The sequence below is a fragment of the Perca flavescens genome, chromosome 8 (assembly GCF_004354835.1).
Source record: "Perca flavescens isolate YP-PL-M2 chromosome 8, PFLA_1.0, whole genome shotgun sequence".
In the NCBI taxonomy this organism is placed as follows: domain Eukaryota; kingdom Metazoa; phylum Chordata; class Actinopteri; order Perciformes; family Percidae; genus Perca; species Perca flavescens.
The window spans coordinates 37,833,516-37,843,319 of record NC_041338.1 but is presented as its reverse complement, the minus strand read 5'-3'; the positions used below and the strand labels follow the sequence as shown (position 1 = coordinate 37,843,319).

General features: G+C 41.1%; 1 protein-coding gene across 1 annotated transcript in view; it reads right to left on the bottom strand.

Annotated features, from left to right (window-relative positions):
- Positions 1 to 5,704, bottom strand: part of mdkb (midkine b) — a 14,138-nt gene extending 8,434 nt beyond the window's left edge. The window contains exon 1 of the mRNA XM_028586089.1: positions 5,661 to 5,704. The gene's annotated coding sequence lies outside the window, so the exon portion shown is untranslated. The remainder of the gene's footprint in view (positions 1 to 5,660) is intronic.
- Positions 5,705 to 9,804: the final 4,100 nt, after the last annotated feature.

Below are 9,804 nucleotides of genomic sequence, written 5' to 3'. Positions count from 1 at the left end.
TAGGGGTCAGTAAAAGTCAATTTTTTCTGGCCCTTATAATTGTCCCGTCGTTTCATTTTCCCGACAGGTCGAGTGAAACAACATCTCAAAGTTGAACCCTGACCCAGAAGAGAGAGAGAGAGAGAGAGAGTCAATTACCCATAATGCTCCTCTCTCTCTCCCTCTGTTGTTATTTTGCTGAGAGATGACAGACTCGTCTTTCATTTCCTCCGTTAAAGTCCTCTTTCACATGTCATCCCGCTCTCTTCTTCTTCTCCTCCTCCTCCCTCGGCCTTTTATGGCTCTCAGCAGGCCTCCAGTCAGTCCTCCATCAATGAAGAAGAAGAAGAAGAAAGGGGGGAGGGGGGGGGTGAGGGAGGGAGGGGGGCGAGCAGTATCTGAAAGAGCTCTTTACATCCCCCCCGTCAGAAGAAAAGCTATTCATTGGCCCAAAACAAAGCCTCTCCAAGCCCCGGTTTCCTTTCTCTGACGCCCAGCACTGATTCCACGCCACGTCTTAAAAGCTGAGACCCCCCCCCCCCACACACACACACACACACACACACACACACACGCACACACACACACACACACACACACACTGCCCCCCAGCCCCCGGCGCCCTGAATAGAAACTGATTTGCATGAGAACACAATGTAATCTCAGCGTGAAGAAGAAAGAGGAGTGGGATGCTCCCTTTGGGGCGAAACATTTGGAGGAACTTACATCAGGGCTGCACGATGTAGAATAGAATAGAATAGAATAGAATAGAATAGTATATACTTTATTGTCCCCTAAGGGAAATTTGTCATGGACCCAAGAGTGCGTAGTGTATAGTAGTAGCTGCCATTACTGTAGCTTTGCTTATTTAAAGTTAATGTATTTGCACTTACTACTTGTTGTCTGGAGTTTGAACCTTCAGGGTTGAAAGCACGTAATTGTAAGTCACTTTGCATAAAAGCTTCAGCTAAATGACATGTAATGTAATGTGATGTAACGTAAAAATACAAATAACAGCTAAAAACGTACACACAGGCTACATACACACAGAAATAAAAAAAAATAAAAATAAAATGCAGAACACCGAGTTATTGCACACTTCTCAGGCTTATCTATTATATACTCGTTCAAAATACGATCTCATATTGTACTAAAAAAGTGGATATACTGTACTGTAAAATATATATATATATATATATATATATATATATATATATATATTCTATAAATGCTTGACCTTTCCTAGTGGGTATACTGTATACCTGCGTATCACGTAGACTACACCACTGGACCTGAGGGTTTTTATGAGCAGACGGAGCTAAAACAGAAGCCAAAATAAAGTGACAAAATACACGAAATGTCGAAAGAAAACAACAAAAACGGTCATAAAAAGTTTCTTCCATCTGGCATTAAATAGAAACAAGAGTTTTTTTAGATTAGGGAAATATCTGGTTGCAGTTATTAAGATTAACGTTATTCCCATTTACTACTTCCACATTTTTCAACATTGAAACTTCATTCAAACACACACACACACACACTCGGACACACACACACAGGCACAGACACACACACACACTCGGACACAAACGGACACACACACACACACACACACACACACACACAGGCACGGACACACACACAAACAGATACAGACACACACACACACACACACACACAGGCACGGACACACACACAAACAGATACAGATACACACACACACACACACACGGGCACGGACACACACGGAGACAGAGACACACACACAGACACACACACACATACGCACAAACACGTCATAGTGACCTAATGCGACACACACCCAGAACTAGAAGGTGTGTGTGTGTGTGTGTGTGTGTGTGTGTGTGTGTGTGTGTGTGTGTGTGTGTGTGTGATTCTCAGCGTGTGGCTGTTTGCCAGAAAACACATTTAGTTTCTAAAGAAGCTCGAGGCTGCAAAACACACACACACACCGCTGGCTAAACTATTTAAAAATGGCGGGTTTGTTCAGGATGCCCCTGTCTGTCGCTATAGCAATAATGACGCAGTGATTAGTGACGATTCTCTCTGACCAATCAGGAGTCTGCAGGTTGTGTGTGTGTCTGTGTGTGTGTGTCTGGGTGTGTATGTGTGTGTGTCTGTTGGCAGGTACCAGGGACCTTTTATCATAATGGAAAACCAAAAAGGCTGAGTAGAGTCGAGGTGAGTCGAGCAGGTACCATGTGATGGAAAAATGCCAACAGTTCGACAAATATTACACCTTTCCAGAGAAACTCCCCCAGAAGTGGTTTGTCCCAGCATCATTCTGACCAAGGGGGTCAGCCAGGCTCCAAAAAGCGTAGCTCTTATGGGGAGATCCTGATGCTACCAAGCCATCTCCTCCTGTTAGCATCCCATTGACTCCCATTCATTCTGACGTCACTTTGACAGAGAATAACTTTACATCTGAAGCGTTTAAAGACTCTATTTCTCCGTTGTTTATTTCTAAAGAAACACGACAATGTATAAAAGGCTCCATTACCTTGTAGCTCACGTTATGGCTCCGTAGCAGAACGCTTTTATAACAATAGGCTAACGATTGGGTCATAACCACGAGACTTACTGTCACACAGTAGAGGAATTACCGTATAGTACAGGAGAAGCTCACAGGCAGTTTGGACTTCCATTATCTGTTTAGGTTTAATTACTAATGTTAACTAGCATGTTAGTGATCAGTAATTACTAATGTTAACTAGCATGTTAGTGATCAGTAATTACTAATGTTAACTAGCATGTTAGTGATCAGTAATTACTAATGTTAACTAGCATGTTAGTGATCAATAATTACTAATGTTAACTAGCATGTTAGTGATCAGTAATTACTAATGTTAACTAGCATGTTAGTGATCAGTAATTACTAATGTTAACTAGCATGTTAGTGATCAGTAATTACTAATGTTAACTAGCATGTTAGTGATCAGTAATTACTAATGTTAACTAGCATGTTAGTGATCAGTAATTACTAATGTTAACTAGCATGTTAGTGATCAGTAATTACTAATGTTAACTAGCATGTTAGTGATCAGTAATTACTAATGTTAACTAGCATGTTAGTGATCAGTTATTACTAATGTTAACTAGCATGTTAGTGATCAGTAATTACTAATGTTAACTAGCATGTTAGTGATCAGTAATTACTAATGTTAACTAGCATGTTAGTGATCAGTAATTACTAATGTTAACTAGCATGTTAGTGATCAGTAATTAGCCTGTGTCTATGTTATCTCCTTACATATACCTACACTCTCCGTCTCTGTAAGATTGGGAATGATTGAGATTTCTCTCTCACAGCTACCAGAAGACTTCACACTTTCAGACACGTTGCTCACGTCACATCTACGTCTTCAAGCTCAGTTGGAGGCTGCTCAGTAACACTCAGCCAGCACCGGGAAAGAGACTTCTGATATCCTCCACTGGTCTCCGTGGAAGTCTACGGCGTCGCTGTGTCCATTTATATCACTGTCTACGTTCTGACCTATATTTAGGTTCCTAGTGACGGCGCACTCTAGTGGCCGTAGTAGCTCTGACGGGAGCAAAGCAGGAATTAAGGTGAGGAAATATAATGGCCATAGCGACAGTCAAAATGACGCCAAAATGACGTAGATCTCGCTGGCGCGCCAGGATTTTCAAAACCGTGCCCCCACTTTATTCTATTTTTAATCAGCGGTGCGCATCAAAGCGGAAACAGGAGCCTGAACGAGCTCGAGGACAACGTGATGTCAGGACTCTCAGAGTTAAGATGAGTTCTTTTATGGTGAATGAAAGGCTCGATCCCACCAAGTAGCTCGTCCAATCAGATCACAGCATTGTCGTCAACAGAAAACTGAAACAAGGCGACTAAAATGTCGAGAGAAAAAGAGCCGAAAACGTTGAATAATGAATAACAAAATATGAATAACAAAAATGTTAAAAAGAAAACCAAAGCTGAAAAACAGCTGAGATCAACTGCAACAAGTTGGTTTCTCTCTCGGCTACAAAACATCAGGCAAAAGAAGAAGAAGAAAAAAAAAAGCCACAAAAAAAACGTCAGAAAAAGGGCCAAAAACATAGAAAAAATTTCAAAAATCACCAAAAACATAGAAAAAATGACAACAAATGTTGAACATAGCGACAAGAAAGAAACCCAAATATGCCAAATATAAAGCTACCAAAATTGTAAAACAAAGTGACAAAAAATGTCTTTGGGAAAAAATAGGAGCCGAAAACGTTGAATAATGCAATAAAATTTATGAAAAACAGCTGAGATCTTGTCTACTGCACCAAATGGGCTAGGCTCCAAAACATCAATACATTTTTTTTTAAATTTAAAAAAGCATCAAATGCGTTGGGGAAAAAAAGAGCCAAAAACGTAGAAAAAAGGTCCAAAAAGTGCCAAAAAATTTCAAAAAAGTGCCAAAACGTACAAAAAGCGCCAAAAATGTACACATATTTTCAAAAAGGACCAACATTTTTCAAAAACGTGCAAAAATGTCATAAAATCACCAAAAACGTACAAAAATATCAAGAAAGTGCCAAAAACATAGTAAAAGCGACGTTAAAAATAGCATTATAAATGTTGAACATAGCAAAGAAAAATTGCCCAAAATTCTAATATAAAGCTACCAAAATGTCAGAAAAGAAACAGAAAAGCAGCTGACATCTCGCTGCACCAACACATCAACACACATCACTTCATGTTCATCTCTTCATCACAAAGTCAACTACATCAGTACATGTTTAGGAAAGATCCGGACACAAAGGAAGAAGATTAATCATGATTCTGAATCACAAAGTCATCAAATTATTTTGTGCAAAACTGAGAAACTTCATGTGTTCCAGAGAAGATAACAGAAGTAAAACGTATTTGTTTTTTACCCAAAATCAGGGGCCAAAAAAAAATCAAGTTTGTCCTTCCAAAATCAAGTTTATGAAACGTTCTGAATAAGAGAAATCAGCTGTTTAACCCTCCTGTTTCCTTGGGTCAAATCTGACCTGTTTACTAAAATGATGACAAAAAGTGACAAATGTTGGGAAAAGCTTTTTAAACGCTGAAAAAAGTGATAAAAAAAACCCATCAAAAACATTGGAAAAAGTGACAAAAAAATTGTGACAACAATTTTTTGACAGAGACAGACACACATATATACACACACATACACACAGAGACACACACACATCCATGTCTATAAATTGTCAGAAAACAGGAGTCAAAAGTGAAAGATTTAAATAGTTTTGCGTGTTTTCTTGTCCGACTAACAGTTCAAAAACCAAAAGATATTCTGTACTTCCTTCCCTCTTCCCTTCCCTCCTTACAAACTTACCTAACAGCTTACATAATGTAGAGCTGCAAAGATTCATCCATTAGTTATCAACTATTACATTCATCTCCAACTATCTTGTAGATTTTATGCAATTCTGATAATCCACTAATCAGTTTGAGTCATTTTTTATGATAAAACAGTGAAATTAGTGTGATGTCAGCTTGTTAAATGTGATCTTTTGCCTGAGAAAGTGACTCAAACGATTTCCTGGATAATTTAAAAAGTAGCCGAGTTATTGTCAAAATGATGAAATGAGATATTAGTGTCAGGTGTAATGTTTACAGGTTATATATCTGAGTCAGACTCCGTAGAAGTGTGAGGAAGATCGAGAGAGAAACTTACTTTGCTGAGCTGAGAGGAGCAGCCGGTCGAACTGTGGAGTCGTCGCCTTCTGTTGCTCTGCTTCAGCTGCTGCTAAACACACACACACACACACACAGACACACACACACACACACACACACACACACACACACACACACACACACACACACACACACACACCAGCCTCACCGTGACATCACAAGCTTTACACACCCACACCCTGAGGAACAAAACGAGTTCAGCTCATTTACATAGTGTGCGTGCGTGCGTGCGTGCGAGTGTCTGTGTGTTTGTGTGTGTGTATGCGTGTGTGTGTGTGTATATATGTCTGTGTGTGTGTCTCTGTGTGTGTATATATGTCTGTGTGTGTGTCTCTGTGTGTGTATATGTCTGTGTGTGTCTATGTGTGTGCGTGTGTCTGTGTTTGTGTGTGTGCATGCCTGTGTGTGTGTGTCTCTGTGTGTGTGTGTGTCTGTGTGTGTGTGTGTGTGTGTGTGTTAGCGTGCATGCGTGCATGCGTGCGAGTGTCTGTGTGTGTGTTTGTTTATGCCTGTGTATGCATGTGTGTCTGTGTGTGTGCGTGTGTCTGTTTGTGTGTGTGTGTGTATGCCTGTGTGTGTGTGTCTGTGTGTGTGTATATATGTCTGTGTGTGTGTGCGAGTGTCTGTGTGTGTGTGTCTCTCTCTGTGTGTGTGTCTGTGTGTATGCCTGTGTGTGTGTCTCTCTGTGTGTGTCTGTGTGTATGCCTGTGTGTGTGTATGCCTGTGTGTGTGTGTGCATATATATATGTCTGTGTGTGTGTGTGTGTGAAGGGTAACGCCTGTTTAACTGGGTCACAGTTCACTCCCACACCCGGTGTGTTTACTGTCACAGCTGGAAGATATTAAGTGAGTAATAGTTGGCATGACACGTGAATCATTTTGTGACACGTGAACTGCAGGACAAATGTTGGACCAGCACCAGAACCAGAACCTACTGATGGCTTTGTTTGCCTCTCCAAGGCCTCTGATGCTGTACACAGAGACCTGCTTTGGGCTGTACTGCACACACATGTAGTTGTTAAAGGGAACATTAAAGTAGTAGTTGTTGTTGTTGTTGTTGTTGTTGTGGTATATCTCTTTGGTGTTCGGTGAAGAAGCTGGAAATTGTAGTAAAGTGATCTTAAATAGGCTAAGAATAAAGCATTTTGGACATTGTTTCAGCTTGGTACCCAATTTAATCTTAAAATAGACCCTTGAGTGATAAAGAAATAACAGGGTGTGAAAATATATCACCCTACACGCTTGAGAAAACGAAAAAATAGTTGATCCTCTACAAATCTTTGGCCATTCTTTGCTATTTTTGTCCAGAAATAGGGTCGATGTGTTGTCAAATATTCTCTGAGATTTAAGTTGCAATGTTACGAGAGAGAAAAAAAAAAAAAGACAACTTGACAAGAAAAAAACATGAATATTCACTCAGATTAAAGTTTGGGTATCCTCTAAGGTTGAAGTCTTAAAGCTATAGTGTTTTCCGAATTGTATATGGCATGTGTTTGCATTTGTCTCTTTATGTTGTTTGCTTCAAAAGTTATGTAACTTTCTATATCATTTTTAGATTTTTCGGGTTCCGGTCGGGTGCAGCAAAGGGTTAAAAATGAAGCCTTTGGGACATTATTTCAGCTTGGTACCTGGCAGATTCTGAAAATAGACACATTAAGGATTTAAAAAAAAAAAGCTGGGGGGTGCACGTGGACCCCTGTTTCCATCTAGACTAAAACAATAGAACACATGTGGCCAACGTGTGCTTAGGGGTGGGAATCACCAGAGGCCTCACGATACCATATCATCACGATACTTATGTCACAGTACAATATTATTGCAATTTTAAACATATTGCAATATTCTGCGATATATTGCAACGTATTACCTTTTTTCCAACTTCAAATGTTTCCCAATTTCAAATTATGTCCCCAAAAGGAAACTTTGTCAACATCTGTTCTTATCTAAAATGATACATTTCTCTGTCTGCTCATCTCACTTCAGTTTAATTGCTGCAAAATGTGATTGTCGAGCAGACAAACTGACCAACACATATATAATAATATATCCATACTTGGCGTCTGTGTATCGATACAGTATTGCCACGGAAAATATTGAGATATTCATTTCTGTCAGTTTTTTGGACGAAGAAACCAGAACCAGAGAACTGTTACTGACATGCTTTTATTGCAGGTCAACCAAACAAAACACACTTATATTAGTTCAGTATCATACAGTATAATGTCATTCTGACTGTTACGTAAATATTAATAATAACAATAACAATAATAATAACAATAATAATAATAACTGCTTTGGCAGAATCTGGCTGAACACTGACGAGTCTATTGCAGATATTTACACACACACACACACACACACACACACACACACACACACACACACACACACACACACACACACACACACACACAGACGCATGTATGCACACAGACACAGTCACACAAACAGACACACATGTATGCACACACACACACACAACAGACACACACACACAGACGCACACACACACACACACTCAGTTTTATAGTTTGGTAACAGACGACACAAACACAAATGAACATCTCATATGTTGTGTAAATTATCTAAAATTCAGACGGACACCATCGCTAACTTCACGCCCAGTTTGATCTCAAGCAAAATGAGTTCTTTATCCCTAGAAATAAATCATAAATATCTAAATTCTGCTGCGTCTTAGTTAAATATGTAACGTGTGAACAACCACTTATCTCTATCAGGTAAACAGATACATCCAAAAGGTCCAAAAGGTCACTAGAAGCCGGACACAAGACAGGACAGGAGAGAGGGTTAGGGTACCAGGCCCAGAGGAGGGGGTACCAGGCCCAGAGGAGGGGGTACCAGGCCCAGAGGAGGGGGTACTAGGCCCAGAGGAGGGGGTACCATGCTCATACGAGGGGTACCAGGCCCAGAGGAGGAGGTACCAGGCCCAGGGTAGGGGTACCAGGCCCAGAGGAGGAGGTACTAGGCCCAGGGTAGGGGTACCAGGCCCAGAGGAGGAGGTACCAGGCCCATGGGAGGGGGTGTGTGTGTGTGTGTGTGTCTCTGTGTGTGTGTGTCTCTGTGTGTCACTCTGTGTGTGTCTCTGTGTGTGTGTGTTACTCTGTGTGTTTGTGTCTGTGTGTGTGTGTGTGTGTGTGTGTCGCTGTGTGTGTCTGTGTGTGTCTCTGTGTGTCTGTATGTGTGTGTGTGTCTCTCTGTGTGTCTCTGTGTGTGTCTGTGTGTCTCTGTGTGTGTCTGTATGTGTGTGTGTGTGTGTCTCTGTGTGTGTCTGTGTGTGTGTGTGTCTGTATGTGTGTCTGTGTCTCTGTGTGTGTCCGTGTGTGTGTCTCTGTGTGTGTGTGTGTCTGTATGTGTGTCTGTGTCTCTGTGTGTGTCTGTGTGTCTCTGTGTGTGTCTATGTGTGTGTGTGTGTGTGTCTCTGTGTGTCTCTGTGTGTGTCTGTGTGTCTCTGTGTGTGTGTCTCTGTGTGTGTCCGTGTGTGTTCGTTAAGATACCAACAGACAAATCCAGCACAAATTAGTGCATAAAAAGTCACCAAAATGTATTAAAAGCATATGCACCTCATAATTAAATACAAAATGAGGGAAAATCCCTCTTCCACTGGGCTGGCTACGGGCCTGGTACCCCCCCACCCCACCCCCACTGGGCTGGCTATGGGCCTGGTAACCCCCCTCCACTGGGCTGGCTACGGGCCTGGTACCCCCCTGGATACTGTACTAGCTGCAGATGCATGAATATAGTCAGTGTTTGCTCAATGCAGCCGTTGTTTCTCTGCAACAGCATTTATTTAACAGAGAGGGTCAGAGCGCCACGAAGACATTCAAAACGCAGTTTGTAGCAGATCTGAGAGGTTTTGTGTCGCCACAAGAGACAAGTTTGAATTCACGGAGGATTTAACGTTGGTTTTCGTTTGGACTCGGCCACACAGACACGACTTTACACACAACAAAAACATCAACTCTGCTCACTTACAGGGGAACTTAAAACAATTTTATTTTCAATCTGGAACCTATTTTCCCATGTTTTTGTGCCTAAGTGACTTGCATCCACTAAAAGTTTATTATTCTAAGGGTCTGACAACATTATGGGATGGATCCCTA